Below are 19949 nucleotides of genomic sequence, written 5' to 3'. Positions count from 1 at the left end.
CTCAATTGTCAACGGAGGTTGGAACTCCGGATTCTTTCTCTCATTTGAGTGAAGCGGGTTACTCCAAGCATAGCTCTTTCAATTTCTCTTTGGGTGACCCAAATAGCGTTCTCATCCTGTTTTCGTAGGGCCCATGTCTCCGAGGCATATGTTAATGCAGGAAGAACAGTAGAATTGAAGAGATGTGCCCAGAGTTGGAGGATCTTCATCCTCTTAGCTATTTCTTTGAAGCTCTTGAAGGCGTTTCCTCCTGAGCAACTCAGGTGCCAGGTCATTCGGCATGTTGACTTCTCAATCTAGGTACACATAACTGTTGCATTCAGAGATGTTAGTTACGTTGAGAATGAATGGAACATCAGCAATGAGACCATTTCTCATGAACATTGTCTTTGTGAGATTCAGCTATAGTTTGACTTTTCCACTTTCACGGTCAAAGTTGGCCAGCATTTGTGCTGCTTGGCTAATGTTCAGTGTTATTAGATGTTTTCAGTGAAGCGGAGGTGGTGTAGTGTCCAGCTGTCTATCTTCACTCCCTTTCCTTTCCATTCCAGTCATCACATGACGTTCTCGAGGATAGCACTGAAGAATTTCAGTGAAATGGTATCACCCTGCCGAACCCCTCTCTTGACATGGATGATCACTTGCTTGTCAAATGGTGAGATCCTGGTAGTGAATCCTTAATATAGCTCACGGAGGACCTAATGTATTGAGTTTGAATGCCCTATTGGTTAGGGCTTCGATGACAGCTTCTGTCTCAACAGAATCAAAGGCCTTCTTTAAATCAATGAACGTTAGACAAAGCGGCAACTTGAACTCCTGAGAAACCTCAATGAGCTTGGTTATTGTGTGGATATGGTCAGTCATGCTGAATCCTTTTCAGAACCTGGCATGCTCGCATGGTTGTCCTTTATCTAGTGTTCTGCCAATCCTATTCAGGATGACTCTAGTGAACAGCTTGTAGACGACAGACAACAGGCAGATCAGGCGATAGTTGCCAATGTCGTGGATGTCTCCCTTCTTGTACAGTGGAACAGTCCTGCAGGTTTTCCACTGGGATGGAACCTTGCATTCAGACAGGTAGCATGTGAAGAGCCAAGCCAGTGCATTGATGAGTACTGACAGCAGGTTCTTCAGGTGTTCGGGTCTGACCTTGTCTGGGCCGGGTGCTGTTCTGTTCTTTACCAACAAAATGGCGTGTCGGATTTTAGAATGGAGAATGTTGGGAACGACATATCCATTCCTCAGAATTTGATATGTGGGCAGGTGGACGTGGCTATTGAAGAGATCCGAGTAGAAGTCATGGGTAATCTTCTCCATTGCTCTTCTAGAAGATGTGATAGATCCATCAGGCCGTCGGAGGGCAAATCTTGGTCTTATAGTTGGCGAAGGACAGGCGGGCATTGCGAATGCTTTTCCTAGCTTTTGCCGCATCTGCCAGCACTGCTGCTCTTCTCTCTTTAAGGTCTTCCTTGATGACTTCTCTGCATTGCTTTGCAAGCTCGGACTTTCACTTGTGGTTGGCTGAGGCTTGCACCAGGCCATGTTGGCAATGAGCTCAGGAGTTTTCGAAGACAGGTGTCTTTTTGTGGTTATCTCTCTCTCGGCTTTCCTTGCACAATCATGGAGGTGCTGAACCAGTCGCTTGTATTCTTCATCAATGATGTCAACGATGGCGTCTTCCCATGTTGCCGCAATAGTTCCAAAAAGCTCCCAGTTGGTGATTGTTCTGGGAGTTCTCTTCTTAATCTTTGCAGCCCTTTCTCCACTCTTTATGAAGTAGAATTTTGCATGAAGGAGACGAGACGGTGGTCAGATCACATTTGGATTTTTGGGACAACAGCGACATCGGTCAGCCAAAACAGTCAATTGAATATAATGTGGCCAGTTTTAGTTTGGAATGTTCCACTGGGAGAGTTCCATGTCCAATGTTTAGATTCGGCCTTCTGCAGCTGTGAGTTACCATGGATGGTCTGGGTTGACATGATCAACTCAGATAGTCTCTCACCCTGTTCATTCCACTCTTGGCCATGGGTCCCGATGTGGAATTCGTTGGCTGATCTTCTCAGTCCTATTTTGGCATTAAAATCACTGACAATGATCTTGTAGAAGATGTGGTCTTCTTTATAGAACTTCTCCAGCTCCATGTAGAACTTCTCAATTTTTCCTTCATCATTATTGGATGTTGGTGCATAGACAACGAAGATAGAAACTGCCAGCAGTGAGCCACATCTATTTTACATGTAATCGTCAGATTTGGGTTGTTAGGCATTCAAATGAATCAGTGCTCATGGCCAAGTTCGTGTTGACACCAACAACACCTCTTTTGTTGCATGTTCCAAGGAACAGTTCTTCTCCAGTGTCGAAAACAGTGATGTGATTGATGCCTTCTCGTCTCAGTCAGACCAATGATGTCATACTTGATCTTTCACATTTGTACCATCAGGTCCTCGATGGATGCATCCGATGCCAGCATATTTGTATTGAAAGAACAGACGATCATTTTTTCCTTCTTTGTTTTAGTAGCCTAGTTTGGCCTTGAGATTTTATCAGCCTCTCCTTCCTCATCCTTCTTTCCATATTGGTGACTCTTCCAGGGTCAGGAGAATGAGACCCATTGTATTTACTGATTTTGGCATATTAAATATACCACAGATAGCTTATATAGCTTAATATCCATCTTCCAAGGTTACTGCACCGTATTCGATGGGTTTCAAATATGGTTTTAACCACGGGAAAACCTGCAAGGGCGATTAGGCCGCCTAAAAGCATCTATCGCTCTCAGGGAACCTGACAAGCTACCGAGAATATCTCGCCCACATGGCAGCTCCTGGCAAGCTATCCGTGGCGTACTCTCTACGCCAAAACCAGTAAAAAAAGTTATTATTGTCATATAAATATGAATTAGACCCATTGTGGGGTTAATTTTGTAATAAGTACAGATGGCAAATTATTTATACACCTAAGCTTATGCACTGTTTTATGTTAATTAAATTTTAGTAATCACTTAATCACTTAACTTCCTGTTAGTCATCGATTTGCTCGAGCGGGCGCCAGTAACGACTCCATTTGTCCCTGTCGCGTGCTAGTGTAGCCTAATGGCATCTGTTCGCTCTGGGAACATGAAGAGCCTCAAACCGATCGTTCATGATCTTGACGAAGAAGACTGACCATCTGGTAGGTGGGCGGCCACGCGGTCTTTTGACATCCCATGGAATCCAGTAGGTAACAGCTCTAGTCCAGTGGTCGTTTTTAAATCTCATTACGTGACCAGCACATCTGATTTTTGACACCTTGGCAATTGAGACAGTGTCCCTGATTCTTGATCGTTGACGGATGTCGGAACTCCAGATTCTTTCTCTCATTTGAGTGAAACATGATATTCCAAGCATAGCTCTTTCTATTCTTCTTTGGGAGACCTGAATAGCGTTCTCATCCTGTTTTTGTAGTGCCCAGGTCTCTGAGGCATATGTTGATGCAGGAACAACAGTGGAATCAAAGAGATGTGCCTGGAGCCGGAGGTTCTTCATCCTCTTAGCTATTTCTTCGACGTTCTTGAAGATGTTCCAAGCCACTCTCTTCCTCCTGCACAGCTCGGGTGCCAGGTCATTTGTCATGTTGACTTCTCAACCTAGGTACACAAAGCTGTTGCATTCAGAGATGGTCGTTCTGTTGAGAGCGAATGGGGCATCAGGAACGAGGCTGTTTCTCATAAACATTGTCTTCGTAAGATTCAGCTGTAGTCCTACCTTTCCACACTCACGGTCAAAGTCGGCCAGCATTTGTGACGCTTGGCTGATGTTTGGTGTTATTAAAACAATGTCATCAGCAAAGCGGAGATGGTGTAGTTGCCGACCATCTATCTTCACTCCCATTCCATCCCATTCCAGTTGTTGCATGATGTTCTCGAAGGTGGCACTGAAGAGTTTCGGTGAAATGGTATCACCCTGCCGAACCCCTCTCTTGACATCAATGATCACTTCTTTGTAGAATGGTGAGATCCTGGTAATGAATCCGCAATACAGCTCACGGAGGATCTTGATGTATTGGGCTTGAATGCCCTGATTGGCTAGGGCTTCAATGACCGCTTCTGTCTCAACAGAATCAAAGGCCTTCTTTAAATCAATGAACGTTAAACAGAGCGGCATCTTGAACTCCCGAGAAACCTCAATGAACTTGGTTATCGTGTGGATATGGTCGATGGTGCTGAATCCTTTGCGCAACCCGGCTTGCTCGCATGGTTGTCCTTCATCTAGTGTTCTGCCAATCCTATTTAGGATGACTTGAGAGAACAACATGTAGATGACAGACAATAGGCAGATCGGACGATAGTTGCCAATGTCATGCATGTCTCCATTATTGAACAGTAGTACGGTCCTGCTGGTTTTCCATTGGAACGGAAACTTGCATTCAGACAGGTAGCGAGTGAAGAGCCGAACCAGTCTATTGATGAGTACTGACAGCAGGTTCTTCAGGTGTTCAGGTCTGACCTTGTGTGGGCCGGGTGCTGTTCGTTTCATAACCGAAAATTGGTGTGTCGGATTTCTGAAGGGAGAACATTGGGAACGACATATCCATCCTGTGGAATTTGGTATGTCGGCAAGTGGACATGGCTATCAAAGAGATTTGAGTAGAAGTCATGGATAATCTTCTCCATTGCCATTCTGGAGGATGTGATGGATCCATCAGGACCTCGGAGGGCAGTCATCTTGGTCTTGTAGTTGGCGAAGGACAGGCGGGCGTTACGAATACTTTTCCCAGCTTCTGCCACATCTACCAGCACTTCTGCTCTTCTCTTTTTCAGGTCTTCCTTGATCGCATCTATGCACTGCTTTGCGAGCTCGGACGTTAGCTTGCGGTTGCCTGAGGCATGCGCCAAATCGCGCTGGTGAATTAACTCAAGAGTTTTCGAAGACAGGCGTTTTTTTGTGGCTATCTCTCTCTTGGCGTTCCTCGCACATTCATGGAGGTGCTGAACCAGTTGATTGTATTCCTCATCAATGCTGTCAACAATGGCATCTTCCCATATTGCCGCAATAGTGCCAAAGAGTTCCCAGTTGGTGGTCATTCTGGGAGTTCCCTTTTTGAACTTTGCAGCCCTGTCTCCCCACTCTGTGAAGTAGAATTTTGCACAAAGTAGACGGTGGTCCGATCCCGTTCGAAATTTTGGGACAACAGCGACATCAGTCAGGCAAAACCGTCGATTGAATATGATGTGGTCTATTTCTTTGTGGAATCATCCAACGGGAGACTCCCATGTCCAACATTTAGATTTTGCCTTCTGGAACTGTAAGTTACCATGGATGGTCTTGGTCGACATGATGAACTCAGACAGTCTCTCACCCTGTTTGTTCCATTCTAGGCCATGGGTCCCAATGTGAAATTCTTCAGCTGATCTTCTTGGTCCTATCTTGGCATTAAAATCACCCACAGTGATCTTGTAGAAGGTTTGGTCTTCTTTATAGAACTTCTCCAGCTCCATGTAGAACGTCTCGATTTCTCTTTCATCATAATGAGATGTTGGTGCGTAGACAACGAAGATAGAAACTGCCGGCAGTGAGCCACATTTATTCAAATGTAAATGTCCGATTCGGGTTGTTAGGCATTCGAATGAATCAATGCCCATGGCCAAGTTTGTCTTGACAAGGACACCGACGTCTCCGACACCTCTTTTCTCGCATGTTCCGAGGAACAATTCTTCTCCAGTGTCGAAAATGGCGTGGTGAGATCCATGCCTTCTTGTCTCAGTCAGACCAATGATGTCGTACTTGATTATTCGCAATTGTACCATCAGGTCCTCGATGGATGCATCTGATGTTAGCGTACGTGCATTGAAAGTACAGACGATAATTTTTTGTCTTCCTTCCTTGTGGCAGCCTAGTTCAGCCTTGAGATTTTATCGGCCTCTCCTTTCTCATCCTCAGTGCTGCCATGTCGGTGAAGCCTTCAGGGTCAGATGAATAAGACCAGTTGTAGTTACTGGTTTTGGCTTATCGAATACACATAGGATAGCTTGCCAGGCTCTTCCGTACGGGCAGAATACTCTCGGTAGCTTGCCAGTCTTTCCGAGAGGGATAGAGGCATTTGGGGCGACCTCTAATCGCCCTTGTAGGTTTTACCATATTTGAACCCTATCAAATACGGTACGACAATTCTGCAAGATGGGTATTTAGTGTCTTATGATGTGTCGCACAGCCGCTTTGCGGCTGGAGTGTGGCGGCAGTTGGGTAGTGGAGGTAAAAGGTAAAAAGGTAAAGGCCCTCCCGTTGATCGTCGATTTGCTCGAGCGGGCCCAGTAACGTCTCCATTGGAGACTTTATTGTTACTGTGTCTGGCATATCGAATACTCTCGTTAGCTTGCCGGGCTCTCCGAAAGGGGCGGAGGAATCGAACACAGGTCGGCCATGTTGGCCGCTTGTAAGGCGAACGCCCTACCCGCTGTGCTATTAGTAGTGGAGGTAGTGTTGATTTTAGTAAATTTTAGTAAAGTTGGGAAAAATTAATTAAGTCAGTTATTATCTTCTTGTATGTATGTTGCCTTCCTGAATAATTAGACTCTCCAAAATCTCAACCCAGGAGTTAAGCTGCTGCTGCTCCTCCCCCCCTCCTCCTTTTTCTCCTCCTCCTCCTCCTCCTCCTCCTCCTCCTCCTCCTCCTCCTCCTCCTCCTCCGCCTCCCCCCTTTCTTTCTTCTTCTGCGAAATAAGGTCATTTTTATTGAATGAAATTTATTCAGATGCAGGGGGAGAGAAACAGAGGAAATACATGTTCATGAGCAAATATGGTATTCACCAGAGTGGAAAAAGCAGAATGAGAGAGGTGTGAGTTCCAGGGAAAACAATGACTTAAAAGAGCAGGCTTGCATTCTGATTTTCATTTTCAGAGTCCTGTGGTCTTTTTCTTGGGAAATAGCCATAGAGGTGACTCTTTGTTCCAGGGTTGGTTTCTGCACCTGGTCTCTAAGATAATTTCAGTGATTGAGGTGCTGCAGACAGGCCCTTCCAAATGTGGTTTGTTCCTCCAGGGAAGAGCTTCTCCCTGTCACTGGTCTCTGTTTCCTTCCTTTCTCCAGGCCAGTCTGCACTCTGAAGCACTCTTTTTTACTTTAAAGTTTTTTTTATTAATGACTTTTAGGTTATTGCCAGCTCTCTTGAAGCTGAGTTATGGGAATGAGCCACTCAGCCTCTCAGCCCCTCAGCCCATTGCCCTTGCTAGCCCACCTCTCCAACTTGTCTTAACTCCACCCGGAGCAGATGATGTATCTTCCTACCCATACACTTGTACTGCTGCATCCCAGTCAGATGCCAGAACAGCCTGAAAACGTACATGAACTAAATCAAACATGAACACTGAGGGTCTCACTCACCTTTGGTATGTAGAGAAATATAGTGAGGAAACAATATCCAATGAGGATAAGTCTCTGTCTTTTGGTTGAGGGTCTTGGGCACTTGAAGGTGGTAAATGTGCAGTAACTTTGTACAAACCATAAAAGTTAATTGTACTATAACAATGTTACCTAAATTGTCATATAAAAATAAGACAAAAGAACGTGTGGCCTTCTGTGTCTAATCTCTCCTGGGGGATCTCCCGTGTGCTCCATGTGAAGTAATGTTTCTCAGTTAGGGGCACTCCAAGGGGGCCGCAGGTGAGAATCATGTAAACGAGGGTTACAGCCAGAGATGAGGGGTCCAACCAGTAGCATAGGGGGCCACGGGGAGGAACCAAGGGTGGAAGGGGGCAACGGTGGGCAAACGTTGTAGAAAAACTTTTGTAGACCGTCTGCTAGCTGCTCCATCATCCCAGGTGAGGCTGGCCTCTGGCCATTGTCACCAGCCTGTTCCTAACAGGAGGTAAAGTCCTTCCATCCCAGATGGGTCCAGCAGTCTCAACACCACATATGCACATATGAAGGGTCCACGTCACAGTTCCTGGAACCACAGATCTACTCAACAAATCACATGCTGCTCAGTTATTCTTCCTGTCATTCTGTGAGGATGGGTGGAGAGGACAGAATCTTCTAGGGAGCTCAATTCAAAGTCTCACCCCCAGCACAGCAAGAATGCTAGAAAACCAATGGGGAAAACATGTAGAAGCCCACCAAGCTCAGTGACTGAAAATAATATCCTCTAACTTATAAACAACACTGGCAAACCCTCACACTGTCTTTAGTGACACTATTATGTGAGTATTCACATAGTTCAAAGAAATGACAGCACAAGTAGTCAGCGAAGCACAAGAAAATATGAGTCAAATGAAAAAGCTATTACAATCAGAAATGACAGAAATGAAGAAAGTGGTAGGTGATATACGAAAGTCAATAGAACCTCTGAATAGCAAAATAACGGAAGCTGAGCAAAAGATCAAGGAGCTTCAAGATGAGCAAGAGGAAACTGCAAGGAAACAGCAAAAGGTGGAAAATAGCTTTAAAGAAATGAACAGCATACCAGAGAACTATGGGGTGGGTTCAAGAGGAACAGTCGAAGGCTCATCAGAGTCCCTGAAGAACAGGGAGGCAAATGTGATGAAGAAACAATAATTAAAGAAATCACCATTAGCGACTTTCCAGAGTTGAGGATTACAGGCACCAAGGTTCAAGAGGTTCGAAGGGTCCCAGTGAAAATAGACCCGATTCAGAAAATTTCTAGACACATTATAATCAAAATGATAAAATCCAAAGATAGAGACAAAATGTTCAAAACAGCAAGATCAAAGAAGAAACATATATGCGAAGGAAGCCCGTAAGATGTGCAGCAATCTATCTTAATTTACATAAGTTAAAATCATTTAGTAATTAATGACTAAAGATTGACTTTTATTGATTTATTTTCTGATAGCCATTTAAGTTTTACTGGAGCAAGCAATATGAAACAGATTTGTTCTATCCCACCAAAGGGGCAAATTGGGGGTTGCAAAGAATCTGGGGACACTGCTAGAGGGAAGTGGACATTGGTGGTGGAATTTTGTTGGAACTTTATATTACTGAAACAACTCTATGATTAACAACTTTACAAATCATGGTGTATTAATAAAAATTAAAAATAAACTAATTATAAAAATATGAAAAAGAAACACTCCTGTAGAGAATAACGTACTAAGCAGTGTGGAGAAAGAGAGTAGTTATCAGAAAACTGGGACAGAAACAGACAATGAGCTGGACATTTTCAATTACCTTTGTAATTATACCCTCCTATAAAATTGAATAATAGCCGGAAAGTCTGTGATGAATATAATGGCTTAATTTTCTAAAGGAGGTCATCCATTAGATTTGCAAGTCTTGTAAACAAATTTCTGTGATGCAGACCTCTCACAAATATTCTGGTGTTGAAATCCTAGAATTTGAATTCTGACTCTGCCTCTCCATAGAGAGGTTGAATAATTTTTTGGCTTTGATGAAATATTTACCTATGTTAATGTATTTTATACATCTACTGAAGAGATTAAAATAATTAATGTGTATAAATCAAATACTGCTAGTTACAGAAAATGTGCAACTATTATTAAATATTGTTTTCTGCCCAATTTGATTATCTGAAAATATCTTTGTATCTTCAAATAATTTGTTAGCATATTTTTCTTTTTCTTTCTTTTTTTTGTGTGTGTGATGTGTGTGTGCTGGGGATCAACTAAGGGCCACATGCATAGAAAGCATACCCTCTGCTTTTTTTTTCTTTTTAAAAAAATTTTATTAGTGAAACACCATGAGGTACAGTTGTAGATTTACAAATTTTTGTGCTTGGGTTTCAATTATACCATGATTGAGTACCCATCCCTCCACCAGTGCCCAGTTTCCACCACCACTGATCCCAGTATCTCTCCCACCCCCAACCCCCCCATCCTACCCTGCCTCTGTGGCAGGGCATTCCCTTCTGTTCTCTCTCTCCTTTTGGGTGCTGTGGTTTGCATTGAGTGGCAATCATGTTCGGTCTATAGCATACTTTCAGCATGCATCTCCCATCCTGGGAGGATCATCCCAACACTCTTTATTTGGTGTTCCCTTCTTCATCTGAGCTGCCTTTTCCCCTTAGCGTGTGCAGCTGGCCTCCAAGCTATGGGGTAAACCTCCTGGTACTTATCTTGCTATTCTTGGGTGTTAGTCTCCTATATTGTTACTTTATGTTCCACAGAAGAATGAAATCTTTCTATGTCTGTCCCTCTCTTTCTGACTCATTTCACTTAGCATGATACTTTCCATGTAGTACCACATGTATGTAAATTTCATGCCTTCATCTTTTCTTTACTTTTTATTTTTTAAAAAAATTTTATTAGTGAGACACCATGAGGTACATTTGTAGACTTACAAAATTTTGTGCTTGGGTTGCAATTATACAATGAACAAATACCCATCCCTCCACCAATGCCCATTTTGCACAACCACGGATCCCAGTATCCCTCCCACCCTCCACCCCCCATCCCCCCATCCCACCCTGCCTCTGTGGCAGGGCATTCCCTTTTGTTCTCTCTCTCCAATTGGGTTTTGTGGTTTGCAAAAGTGACAATGGTGGCAATCATTTTTGGTCTATAGTCTTTAAGCATGATAATTTCCATGTTGTACCACTTGTATGTAAATTTCATGACTTCATCTTTTCTAATAGCTACATAGTTCTCCATTGTGTAAACGTACCAAAGTTTCTTTAACCAGTCATCTGTTTTCAGGCACTCAGTTTTTTTCCAGATTTTGGCTATTGTAAAGAGTACTGCAATGAACAAACAAATGCAGATGTCACTTCGACTATACTTTTTTTGCTTCTCTGGGATATATTCCCAGGTGTGGTATTGCTGGGTCAAATGGGAGCTCAATTTCTAGTTTTTTGAGAATCATCCATACTGTTTTCCAAAAGGGCTGAACCAGTCGGCATTACCACCAGCAATGAAGGAGGGTCTCTTTCTAGCCACATCTGCACCAGCACCTGTTGCTTTTGTTCTTTTGGATGTGGGCCAGTCTCTGAGGTGTGAGATGGTATCTCATTGTTGTTTTGATATGCATCTCCCTGATGATTAATGATGTAGAGCATTTTCTCATGTGCCTTTTAGCCATTTGGATTTCTTCTTTGAGAAAGTTTCTGTTCATTTCATTGCCCCATTTTTTGATTGGGTTGGATGTTTTCCTATTGTGGATTTCAACCAGTACTTTGTTATCCTTGATATCAACCCCTTGGATGCGTATTGGGTGACTATCCTTTCCCATTCTGTAGACTGTCTTTGTATTTTGGTCACTGTTTCTTTTGAGGTGCAGAAGCTTCTTAGTTTAAGATAGTCCCATTTGTCTATCTCTGTTTTTACTTGCTTGGCCAGTGGCGTGACATTTTTGAAGACACCATTACCTTCAATGTCACGGTCATGGTCAAGGTCCTCCCGTTATTCATCGATTTGCTCGAGCGGGCCCAGTAACATCTCCATCGTGAGACTTATTGTTACTGTGTTTGGCATATTGAATACGTCACGGGGAGCTTGCCAGGTTTTGCCGTGAGGGCGAGATACTCTTGGTAGCCTGACAGGCTCTCCGAGAGGGGCAGAGGAACTGAACTCGGGTTGGCCATATTGGCCGTTTGCAAGGCAAACATCTTACCCGCTGTGCTATTCCAACTTTGTCCTTAATGTACCCAATGGATTCCAGTCTGATTTTGAGGTCTTTAATCCACTTTGTTCTTATTTTTGTACATGGTGTTAAGCAGAGATCTGAGCCCAATTTTTTGCATGTAGTTGTCTAGTATTTCCAGAACAATTTGTTAAAGAATCTTTCCTGACTCCACTTCACATTTCTTGCTCCCTTGTCAAAGATTAGATGATCATATGTTTGGGGGGAGATGTCAGTATATTCAACCCTGTTTCATTGGTCTGCAGCTCTGCCTTTGTTCCAGTACCATACTGTTTTATTATTTCTGCTTTCTAGTAGAGTTTGAAGTTAGGGAGGTTGATTCCTCCCATTTATTTTTTCCCAAGAATTGCTTTAGCTATTCGTGGGGGATTATTGTTTCACATAAATTTCAGGAGTGTTTGCTCCATTTCTTTGAAGAATGTAATGGATATTGTTATAGGAATCGCATTGAATTTGTACAATGCTTTGGGACCCTTTGCTTCTGAGCCAAATTCCTGGCTGTGATTTTGGTGTTTGAGTAACACAAACATGAGTGCTCTGGTGGTAAATTCTTGTTATGTGTAGTGTGTCAGATAAACACTGTACACTTTGTGTTTACACAAAGTGATATGTCAGTCATACCACAGTAATGTTGAGAAAAATAAAAACACGAGTATAAATTGACTTTTAACAGGATCCATTAAACATACTGAAGGTAACAAAAAAAATACAGGACGACCATATGGGTGGGCATTTTTCATAGGAAGGTGTGAGATTGTGGTTTTTTGGACATGCCACTTCTACTAGAGTCATGCTTTCTGCTGTTAATCATCACCACCAACTAAAGCAGAGGCGGGGTGGAGGGAATTGGGGCAGGGAAGAAGAGAGTCCCCATATTGTGTGTATTCATGTGTATTGATATCTCTGAGCCATATACCATGTACGAATTTTTTTACTATTTTAAATATTAAGTTTTATGATATATATTAATATTGGGTAGAGTGAATATTCCGATTTTGTCTATTTTTCTTTTCTTTCTTCAGTACTGGGGATGAAACACAGGGCCTCAGTCATCTTATACATGAAATCCAAATAGTCTATTGCTGAAGTATACCCCCATTTTGAGTCTTTTCCAAAATCCACTTGGTTACCTATGTTATTTATTTTATTCTGTTATATGTATCTTGGAATCAAGGTCTTCAAACTGGAAATTTTGATTATGCTAAATCTGAAAGTTAAGTAGGAGAAAATTGGCATCTTTTCTATTTTGAAACCAAATCTATGAACATGGCCTAGCTCCCCAATTTGTATCATTAAAAAAATCTTAAAATATTCTTCTCAAAGGTCTTCTAGAGGTTGGTAATTCCTAAATATTTTGCATTAAATAGTATGCCATTTTATTTTACAGTGAAGAGTATGCTGTTTTCTATTTTATTATGGCTAGAATTAAAATATACTATGGGTTATTATAAAACAATGAGCTTTTTTTCGTCCTGGAAGCCTTGTTCTTGTTGAAGTTTCTCATTCATTAGATATTTATGATATTACTCTAAACATTATTGGATTTTCTGTTTCCTGGAATTCATTATAGCTTGAAAATAATATACACAATTCCTTGCCTAAAAGTTGAATTTATAATTTTAATAAAAATGAAAAATTCAATCTTTCTCCTTTTTATAAGGATAAATAAAATGTACCATTTTAAGATCTTAGTGCTGGAAAGAAGCTACAGGGATTAAGGCATGGGGCCTCCTCTAGTTTAACCCCCAATATGGCATAGTGTCTCCTGAGCACTTCTGGCACTGTTTGATTCTTGAGTAACTGCCAGTGATAGGGGTGGAGATGGGGGACAAAATGTAGCAAAAATAAATGAATAAATAAATAAATAAGTAAAATTAAGGATGGGATCAAAACTAGGAGTAAGTATTTGTTGAATTATAATCTCAAAAAACTGCATTCCCAAACTCCGCATCTTTGTTACTGGCAGTGATAACAACAGTAAAAATACTTTTTAAAAATTTTTAAAAAAATTTTTTAAATTTTTTATTAGGGAAAAAACCATGAGGCACAGTTGTAGATTTAGAAATTTTTTCAGCTTGGGTTTCAGTTATACAATGATTGAATACCCATTCTTCCACAAGTGCCCATTCTCCACCAACATGGATCCCAGTATCCCTCCCACCCCCCACCCCCCTCATCCCACCCTGCCTCTGTGACAGTGCATTCCCTTTTGTTCTCTTTCTCCTATTGGGTGATGTGGTTTGCAAAAGAGGCATTGAGTGGCAATCATGTTTGGTCTATAGTCTACTCTCAGCACACATCTCCCACCCTCGGAGGATCCTCCCAACACTCTTTATTTGGTACTCCATTCTCTATCTGAGCTGTCTTTTCCCTTAGCATGTGTGGTTGACCTCCAAGCCATGGAGTAAACCTCCTGGTACTTATCTCGACTATTCTTGGGTGTTAGTCTCCTATTTCGTTACTTTATGTTCCCCAGATGAATGCAATCTTTCTATGTCTGTCCCTCTCTATCTGATTCATTTCGCTTAGCATGATACTTTCCATGTAGTACCACTTGTATGTAAATTTCATGACTTCATCTTTTCTAACAGCTACATAGTACTCCAATGTGTAGATGTACCAAAGTTTCTTTAACCAGTCATCTGTTCTCGGGCACTTGGGTTTCCAGATTCTGGCTATTGTAAAGAGTGCTGCAATGAACAAACAAGTGCAGACGTCACTTTGACTATACATTTTTGCCTCTCTGGGATATATTCCCAGGAATGGTCTTGCTGGGTCAAATGAAAGCTCAATTTCTAAGTTTTTAAGAATCTTCCATACTGTTTTCCAAAAGGGCTGAACCAGTCGGCATTACCACCAGCAATGAAGGAGGGTCCCTTTCTTGCCACATCATTGCCAACACCGGTTGCTTTTGATCTTTTGGATGTGGGCCAGTCTCTGTGGTATGAGATGATATCTCATTGTTGTTTTGATCTGCATCTCCCTGATGATTAGTGATGTAGAGCATTTTCTCATGTAACTTTTAGCCATTCAGATTTCTCTTTGAGAAAGTTTCTGTTCATTTCGTTGCCCCATTTATTTTTTATTTTTTAAAAATTTCGTCTATGGGGGTATGGTACTGCCTGCAGGTTAATCTGTATCTATGAGGAGAGTGTATCAGCAGCCTGATGGTGCCTTCAGACTTCCAGATACCGCAAAATTGCTGCTGTGCCTTTGGCCAGACCTCAAAAACTTGGAGCAAAGTTTACCAAGACAGTAAACGGCCAAAAGTTAGGTATGTGGGAGACATGCCCACAAACCACCTTCAGCTCACTATATAATTGGAAGCATGGCCTCTTTGGTTCCTGATCGAACTGCTTAATGGGTATGATCCCAGAGACTCAGAAACAAATTTTGGAACCCAACGGTTTTTGGCAGAAATGTGTCCAGTCCCTGCAGTATGTTACAGGCGTTGGGCCACCCCAGGTGGGAATAAGTTTTGTGCCTTGGTCCATTCCCCCTGGCAGCCCAGTGGCCACCATCCTCCAAAGGCCACTGGATGGTCAGGTTTGGGCTTGCAGTGACAAGACACGTGGGGTCTCACAGGATGGGGTGGAGCCGTCCTTTCCTCCTCACCCCAACAAAACGCCAAGTTGTCAACAAAAGGCCTCTCTGGCTCCTGATCAAGCCACTGAATGACCATGATCCCAGAGACTCAGAAACAAATCTTTGAACCCAGCAGCTTTGGGCAGAAATGCTTCCAGATCCCACAGAAAATTACTGTTGCCAGGCCACCCCAGGGGGGAAAGGGTTCTGTCCCTCTGCCTGTTCCCCCTTGGTGGTTTGGTGGCTGCCATCCTCCAGAGGCCATTGGACAGTCAGGTTTTTGCCCTCAGTAATGAGACAGGCGGGGCCTCAGGGGATGGGGGTGGAGCTAGCCCTTTTCTCCCTGTCCCAACAAGACCCTTATTCACTGCCCACAAACAGCCTCTCTGGCTCCTGATCAAGCTGCTTAATGGCCATGACTCAGGAACAAATCTCGGAACCCAGCAGGTTTTGGCAGAAATCCCTTCAGATTTAAGTGTTAAAATTTCAGAATTCCAAAATCGCATTGCCACTACTGTGGCCACAGGACATTGTATGTTATTCATAACTAGCAATAGAAAACAAATTGTCTACTGTTGCCTTTTTGGAAGATCTGAGTGTTGGGGTAAAATCTCAAATAATAATGGGTCTGGTGTAAAATATTGAATGTGATCAAAGCAGAGAGAGAGAGAGAGTAATGTGAAAATCATCTGCCCCACAAGTATGGGGAGGCTGTGGGATGGGGGTATACTGGGGTTTTTGTTAGTGGAGAATAAACACTGTTGAAGGCATGGGTGTTTCATTGTATGACCAAGACTTAAACCCGAAAGCTTTGTAACTGCTTTCATGGTGATTCAATAAATAAAATTATAAAAAATAAAAAATAATTAAGGTGGTGTTCATGCCCAATTCAATCAGCCTAATCAGTGGCTGAATAAATAGCAGTACTACTACATTAAAAAAATCTTCTAAATACTTTTAGAATCTTCTAAATACACGATCTCATGTATTATCCTAGAAATTTAGAAGATGTTCATTTTATGGGCATTTCAGTCACTTACATCTTTGAATTTATTATGCTGTATCTAAACACATTTTTTGGTCGTTCATTATAAGTTCTTATCTTTACTGATAATATGAACATTGATGTTATATTGTCTTTAAATTTGCTTACATGTTATATAGAAAAATTTAATACAGAACAGGATTTAGAATTATGTAGCTGTGGTAAAACCTACCTGGTATTTTATTCAAATATCTAAATACCATTTATAAAAGAAATCATTTCCAATTTTTTTCATTGACATATTCTCACATAAAAATGATAAAGAAATTTCAAACAGTTTAGAATTGTAACTTTTCAGATGGAAAGTTGTGTTTGCTACATTTTTGGTCACAAAACCCACATACCTGAGTCTTTCAACAGATTCATTCCTGGATGGTGTGTCCTTAGCCTGTGGAATCTGGCCGTGAGCATGGTTGCGGTTGGGTCATGGAGATTTTCAACTGCCAAGGCTCTTTTTCCGTGGGTGGAGGGTTCACCTGCCCCCCTCTGGGGTGTCCTGGAGATGAGACTCAGTCTGAAGTGGGGTCTGGAAGCCTCTCTGAAATGAACTCTTTCAGCACCCACATTTATGCAGGCACCGGACTAGGTGCACTGTATACACCATTTCCAATCTTTGTAGTTTCATATTTTTGGTGGGGCTCTTCCAAGTTGTGCTCAGGACTAGGCTCAGGGGCTTCGAGCAACAATTCAAGGTCACCTGGGAAGACTTCAGGGCAGAATCCTTTGGATTCTGGTTTTCAAATGTATTTTGAGCTCTGTCTTTAGAGCTTCACACTCAGTTGATCTAAGGTGGGGCTTGAGGATTTGCTTTTCTGGTAAGTTTCTAGAAATGTGGAACTTACAGGCCCACAGCAAGGTAAGGAATGTTGTGCTCTCACAAACCCCCATATCGACATCCTCCATATGAGTGTTAGAAGGGTCTGTGAGATGAAATTAAGCAATGAGAACACTGAGAAATGGGTTTTCGCTCCTTCATAAGAGACTCCAGAGAGATTTCTTGCCTCTCCAGTAATGTGACGATATTTTGGGATGACAGTCTATAAATAAGAAACCAGTTCTTTGCATGATGTTGACTCTGCATAAGTCTTTATCATGGACATCCTGAATCCCAAAAACAGTGGGCAACACATATCTGAGTCTTTCTACTCATATACAGCATTCTCTTCCAGCTGGTTGAGAAGATTGAGACATCCAGAATTTTTATTTTTCTTTTAAAATATTTTTATTTTATAAAGTAGTTCAGAATATTTGATTTAATATTCAAACACCAATCCCGCCACCATTACACCTTATCATCATCATATTTCGATGTTTCCATCCCAAGCCCCAATCCCTGCCCCCAAACAGAACTGAAATAATATATTTTGTATTATTTGTTATGAAAACCTCTGAAAATGCTACAAAAAAGTATCCTTAGAGAAAAGTGTGGAGATGGTTATATTTCACCCAGGGGCCACTAAACCCTTCCATGAAAGATCACTAGAGAAACCCAGCCACCACCGCTGGGCCCCTGGGCAGAGGCCCCTCCAGCAGCTTCAGCCACTTGCACAGGGAGCACCGGTCCATGTAATTGCCGCCCCCATCCCCCCAACAGGTCTGTGGACTATCATCTGGACTGGCTGGGGGTGTGGTCATTACTGTAGGGGCATGCTCTCCATTGAAAGTGGGCGTGGCCTCCCCAAAGTGGGCGTGGCCTTCTCCAGAGAGGGCAAATGCTTACCCCACCGCAGTTATATTTCCCACCCCCAGCACTCTGGACACTCACCCAAGCCCTTGCCATCTAATTCTGTGGGAAAAATTCTGGCCACCTACACTACAATGCAGTAATAATCCACTGGCCTACTCCAATTCTAAACAAAGACCAATATGCAATAGAAGCTGTAGAAACCCAATACTAAAAGAACACCGCCTACAAACCTTCACTAGATGTTCGTCATAAGCCAGAGAAAAAATGCCAGAAAAGAATGCTCAGACCCTAGAAAGAGAGAAGGGTGTCCACCATCTACCAGCCTTATCCAGAATCCTTTCCCACAATAAGAGTGATCAGTGCTAGTGAATTCCAGGGTTTTACCATTAGACAAACAAAACAACATGAAGAAACAACGCAAATCTCCACTACAAGGTGAAGAGGAAGAAAAGATTCCGAAAACCCTCAACCGGCGTCACCTACAAATATGCTCTCTCCAATAAAGAACTCTGGGATGAAATTCAGAGGATGTTCAAGTACCTACTCAAAGAATCAATGGAAGAGATATACAGAAAACTAAAAGAAGAAATGAAAGAAACAACATAAAGGATAGTCGAGAAAATACAGGAAGAAATGAGAGCAGAAACAAAAAAGCTACAGAAAGAAGTGTCACAGATAAAGGACTCAGTGGATGTAATTAAAAACTCAGTAAGTGCCCTTAGCAATAGGATAAGTGCAGCTGAAGAGAGGATCAGTGAGCTTGAAGATGAGCAACAGAAATCCCATAGGGAAAAACAAGCAATGGCAAAAGATCTCAAAATGGCTCTTAGGAGAATCAGAGACCTAGGGGATGATGCCAAGAGGAACAACATTAGAATCATTGAAGTACCAGAAGGGCAGGGAGGCAACCTCAATGAAAAAGCCACAGTCAAAGAAATCATTGCTGAAAAGTTCCCAGAGTTAAAGAATGCAGACATACAGATCCAAGGAGCCAGAGGGTGCCAGCAAAAAGAGGCCCGAATAAAAATACTCCAAGGCATATCATAGTCAGAACGATGGATGCTGTGGAGAGAGACACAATACTACAAGCAGCAACGTCAAAGAAGGAAATCACATACAAAGGAGCACCCCTTAAATTTACAGCAGACCTATCAGAGTAAACCCTCCATGCCTGAGGGAAATGGTGGGATATAGTGAAAAAACTCAATGAAATGAATGCCTCAACAAGAATACTTTATCCAGCTAAACTATCACTCAAACTCGATGGAATGATACACCATTTTGTAGATAAACAACAGCTCAGGAACTTCATAGACTCAAAACCAAAACTAAAAGAAGGGTTAAAGGGGCTCCTGTAGGAGAAGAAGGAAAACACTTAGAAACACAACCAACCCCTACAGAAACATGGCACAAGATCTCATGACAAAAATCTCTCTTAATGTCAACGGCCTAAATCAAGAGACACACAGTGGCAAAATGGATCCAGAAACAGAAACCAACTTTCTACTGTCTACAAGAAACTCATCTGAACAATCAGAGCAAACACAGACTCAAAGTAAAAGGAGGGAAAACAATCCTGCAAACAAAAAAACTCCCTCAAAAAAGCTGGGGTGGCCATACTAGTATCCGACAACAGTAATTTCACGTTGAAAAAGATTAGAAGGGACTGCACAGGGCACTTTCTCTTCATCAAGGGATACGTACAACAGGAAGAAATCACACTCTTAAATGTACACTCAGCTAACGAGGGAACAGCTAAATACTTGAAACAACTACTAACAGATTTTAAGGAGGACATTTCTAGCAACACAATAGTAGCTGGAGACTTCAACATCGCCCTATCACCTCTGGATAGATCAACAAGAACAAAACTGAACAAGGAAACATTGGCTTTGAAAGAAGAAATAGAAGAGAAAGGACTTATAGACCTGTACGGGGCTTTACACCTCAAAAAGAAAGAATACACATTCTTCTCCAGTGTGCACAGAACATTTTCCAAAATAGACCATGTTCTAGGCCACAAAACATACCTCAGTAGAA

The sequence above is a fragment of the Sorex fumeus genome, unplaced genomic scaffold, assembly GCF_029834395.1.
Source record: "Sorex fumeus unplaced genomic scaffold, SorFum_2.1 ptg000131l, whole genome shotgun sequence".
In the NCBI taxonomy this organism is placed as follows: Eukaryota; Metazoa; Chordata; class Mammalia; order Eulipotyphla; family Soricidae; genus Sorex; species Sorex fumeus.
This window is presented reverse-complemented; position numbering follows the sequence as displayed.